The following is a 5,281-nucleotide window of genomic DNA, read 5'->3' as shown; positions in this document are numbered from 1 at the left end:
GGGCTACAAAAGCACATGGCATGACAAACATAGCCTAGGCCTAGGTACACAAACATGGCATGGAGCATACAAGCACATGAGAGATGGCATAAAGCATGTAGAGAACATAGATCTAAGCATGTAGGCATGTGAGAACATAGGTCAAGACAAGTAGGCATAGAAACATGCATGTAAACATGTAGATCCTAGCACATAAACATGGAAGAATATGAATCCAAGCCTATAGAATGTGAAGACAAGGATCTAACCATATAGCATGGAAATGTACACATAAACACATAGATCCAAACAAGGCATAGTAAAAAATATCATACAAGCATGTGAGTATGTAGCCCTAACATCAACATAGAATGAAAATGGCAAAAAAACAAGGGAAAACATGGCATAAAACATAAAACATGTAGATCGATACAAATAACATATAAACAAGCATGGAAGAATATGGATCTAAGATGAGAACATGCTAGGAGCAAGATAAAGCAAGAAACATGTTAATGAAAGCAATAAATCATGTTATTAAGGCAAAAAAAGCAAGATAAATGCTAGAAAAAGATTTAGAAAGTTAGGGGTGTGGATAGTAGCTGAAAAGCTACATCCACACCCCTAAACGCTAAATCCAAGATGTAAAACCAAGGAAAAGAAGATTGGGTGCAAAAACACTACCTTGTATTTTTAGTGAAGAAGGAAGATTCAAGAGGCTTCGATGTATTTTTGGTGATTGGAGAAGAGAAAAAAAATTGTAGAAAATGTCTAGGCAGAGCAGACAACTTGGGGAGCCTCCCCTTTTTCTAGTCTGGGGGGCTATTTATAGCCCCAAGCGCGTGTTTCGAGGTGGCGGCCCTTCAAGGGCCGCTAACTTGAAAGTTCCTCTGATTCGGTTGATCTTGACACCCTTGGAAATATCTTGACTTCTTGATTTTGTAAAGGTACAGAACTTGAAAATCCAACAGTCGGATCAAAAGTTATGGCTTTGGGAAGTTAGTGGTGCATTGATCGATGCGTTATCCTGATTTTCATGATATCTCGGCCTTTCTAGCTTCGATTTCGACCTGTGAATAGTTGTTGGAATGAGAATTTGATAATCTTTGCAGTGGTGCTAGTTTCAACCTGTTCTGACTGTCGGATTAAAATTAGAGTTTCTGGGCCCACTCGGGTTGTTTTGGTCATTTTGGCTGGAAAAGGAACTTTGGGTGCTTCGGTGTCTGAACGGGTTGCGCAACACCACTTTTGATGTTCTCGCGGCCCCATGGAGAGAAAATAATTTTTTTAGATTTTTCGGTGTCTGGCACGCAAATCGGGGGCAAATAAAATACAGTATCAAAAACTGCCCCTTCTTTATCTGACATCTCGAGTGCAATGAGAGGTGTTGGATAAAGAACGCGATTTTGAATTTTGTTGCCCCCAAATTGCATGTGGAGATTACTCACGAATCAAGACTGGACCTTACCTGACTGGACCGATCTACTGTAGTTGCTTTTGAAATGCTTTTTGGACATTGCTCTAAGCTCTGGGAGAGAAAAAAAAGGGGGTTTTTTTTTGGGGGAGGGGGTAGGTAGAAAAACATGAAATGCTGGATGCTATGGATGCAGAAAATAAAATGCTATACAAAAGAAAGGGGACTTACCTGGTGGTTAGGAACTTAGGATTCTTTAGGAACTCGATGATTGTGGGATGGTGAGACATACGTCACCGCCACTAGTTAGCCTCAGAATAGGATTAGGCGAAGATAGAAGATATCTGAATAGCACGCCTGATAAATGACTCCTATGCCGTGGAAGTGTGGAGAAGTTCCTACATCGTGGAAGTGCGAAAATGGTCTACAATGTGGAAGCATAGAAGATTGTGCTGATATGTTGTTAGGTATCAAGCACCATAAGGATTCCTAGAACAAGAGAGGAGAAGTTCCTACACAATGGAAGTGTGGAAAGGGTCCTATACCGTGGAAGCATAGAAGGTTGTGCTGATCCGTTGTTGGGTATCAAGCACCATAATAGATTCCTACATCGTGGTAGTGTGGAGAAGTTCCTACACCGTGGAAGCATGGAATATTGTACTGGTTCGTTGTTGGGTATCAAGCACCATAATGATTCCTATGTCGTGGAAGCGTTGAAAGGGTCCTACACTATGGAAGAATAGAAGATTATGCTGATCCGTTGTTGGGTATCAAGCACCATAATGATTCGTAGAACATGAAAGGAGAAGTTCCTACACCATGGAAGTGTAGAAAGGGTCCTATACCGTGGAAGCATAGAAGATTATGTTGATCTGTTGTTGGGTATCAAGCGCCATAATGATTCCTACGCCATGGAAGCATGGAGAAGTTCCTACACTGTGGAAGTGCGGAAAGGGTCCTACACCATGAAAGCATAGAAGATTATCCTGATCCATTGTTAGGTATCAAGCACCATAATGATTCCTACGTCGTGGAAGCATGGAAATGGTCCTACACCATGGAAGCGTAGAAGATTGTGTTGATTTGTTGTTGGGTATCAAGCACCATAATGATTCCTAGAACAAGAGAGGAAAAGTTCCTACACCGTGGAAGTGTGGAAAGGGTCCTACACCGTGGTAGCATAGAAGATTGTGCTGATCCGTTGTTGGGTATCAAGCACCATAATTTCACCTAGAATAAGAGAGGATAAGTTCCTACACCGTGGAAGTGTGGAAAGGGTCCTACACCGTGGAAGCATAGAAGATTGTGTTGATCCATTGTTGGGTATCAAGCACCATAATGATTCCTATAATAAGAGAGGAGAAGTTCCTACACCGTGGAAGTGTGGAAAGGGTCCTACACCATGGTAGCATAGAAGATTATGCTGATCCGTTGTTGGGTGTCAAGCACCATCATGATTCCTAGAACAACAGAGGATAAGTTCCTACACCGTGGAAGTGTGGAAAGGGTCCTACACCGTGGAAACATAGAAGATTGTGTTGATCCATTGTTGGGTATCAAGCACCATAATGATTCCTAGAATAAGAGAGGAGAAGTTCCTACACCATGGAAGTGTGGAAAAGGGTTCTACATCGTGGAAGCATAGAAGATTGTGTTGATCCATTGTTGGATATCAAGGACCATAATAATTCCTAAAACAAGAGAGGAGAAGTTCCTACACCATGGAAGTGTGGAAAGGGTCCTACACCGTGGAAGCATAAAAGATTGTGTTGATCAGTTGTTGGGTATCAAGCACCATAATGATTCTGGAAATTGTCTTTAAGAGGGTTGATGTATGACTTTAGGAAAAGTGCCTTTGAGAGGGTTGCTGATATATGTGAAAAACAATGTCCATGATTAGTACTTACATGCATAGTTTTGGGAAATTGCCTTTGAGAGGGCTGCTAATTTATATGAAAGACAATGCCTCTAGTTTGAACTTATATGTATAACTCTAGATAAATCTCCTTTGAAAGGGTCGTAGACATACGTGATGAGCAATGCCTTTTGGTAGGGTTTGCATGCATAATTCTAGGAAATTGCCTATGAGAGGGTTAATGTATCATCATAGAAAAATCGCATTTGAGAGGGCTGCTGATGTGTGCAAGAAACAATGCCTTTAGGCAGGACTTACATGTACAATTTTGGATGTCACCTTTCAAAGGGTTGTTGCTGTATGCATGAAACAATGCCTCTAGGTAGGACTTACATGTACAATTCTAAAAATTGCCTTTCAAAAGGTTGTTGTTGTTTGGGTGAAACAATGCCTCTAAGTAGGACTTACATGTATAATTCTGGAAATCGCCTTTTAAAGGGCTGCTGCTGTATGTGTGAAACAATGCCTCTTAGTAGGATACTGATATGTGTACAAAACAATTCCTCTAGGTAGGACTTACATGTATGATTCTGGATATCGCCTTTCAAAGGGTTGCTGCTGTATGCAAGAAACAATGCCTCTAGGTAGGACTTACATGTATAATTTTGGAAATTGCCTATCAATGGTTTGCTACTGTATGTGTGAAACAATGCCTCTAGGTAGGACTTACATGTACAGTTCTGAATATCGCCTTTCAACGAGCTTTACATGTGTGATTTTGGTAGCACTTGACCACACTGTATTCTCATGGGTTTACCAATTCAATCTAATAGTGATCAATCCACTGAGGGAGACGGAAAAGGGAGAGATCGCATAAGATAAAACTGCCCCAATGTAGGTTTTGTGTGGTTCTTGACATGAGAGGAAAAGTTCCTAGCGAGACGGACTCGTTCTTGCATACTGATTTGCACAAAGTGGACGAAACCGCGCAAAATAAACTGCCCCAGTGTAAGGTTTTGCATGGTTCTGGATCAGCAAACCAGCTTGACATGGGTTTGAGCTCGTACTGGACGATTATACTACAATGGGTTCCTTGATCTGCTGAATTCTGAATTCAAAGTTTCGAGCAAGATCCCCTCTTGGAAATGCTGTCACTTTTGGTCATAGCTATACAAAAACTGCCTGGATGTTGAGTTCTATGTAGTTTTGATGTATTGTGCATGATGGGCACCTATTCAGGCTTTCACGGGGAGAGATTCCTCCTTCTAGTGGATATCTTGAATTGCACTAGATAAAGGGAATACCATCTATGGCTTGAAAATGTCAGAAATAAAACTGCCCCAGTATCAGGATTGAGACTGGGGCCAATTCTTGGGCGTTGGGGGTTATGTCTGAAGCAATGACTCCAATGAGTGAGATGGAAGCATCAGAAGATAGGACGTATGAGAATTTCTTGGCCTTGGGTGCCATTGGAGAAGATGATGAGAGAATCAGAGAGGATAAGAAAATAAGAGGGTTTGAGAAGATAAGAGTCAGGAAGTGAGAAAAAGAAAGAGGGGAGGGAGGTTTTTGTAAAGAGAAAAGAGAGAGGACTTATGAAGAATATGAAGAGGTGAGGGAGATGAAGAGAATGAAGAAGAAGAAATGAAATGGTTGGTAACTGTTGGAGAAAAGGAACAGACGAGAACACACCTGATGGCTAAACTACATGTAGTTTAGGCCACACCACTAAACTACATGTAGTTTAGTCATAAACAGTAGTAAGAAAAAATTAAAAAAAAAAGGAAGGACATCTCAAGGATTGCACAATTAGACATAAAATTATCAAAAAGGTTCCCTAGGGGTTCAAGCACATCAAGAACCTTCCCCCAGCGAATCAAGATACCAAACATCATCCTCAGTAAGGAAGTAGAAGACTCTTCCTCAATAATTCAAGCATCTTAGGCAAAGTATCCCTAGTGCAAGAAGCAAAAGATTCTTCCTCAAACGGATCAAACCTATCAAACATTATCCTCAGTAAGGAAGTAGAAGAC

The sequence above is a fragment of the Castanea sativa genome, chromosome 12, assembly GCF_040712315.1.
Source record: "Castanea sativa cultivar Marrone di Chiusa Pesio chromosome 12, ASM4071231v1".
NCBI classification, from domain to species: Eukaryota; Viridiplantae; Streptophyta; class Magnoliopsida; order Fagales; family Fagaceae; genus Castanea; species Castanea sativa.
This window is presented reverse-complemented; position numbering follows the sequence as displayed.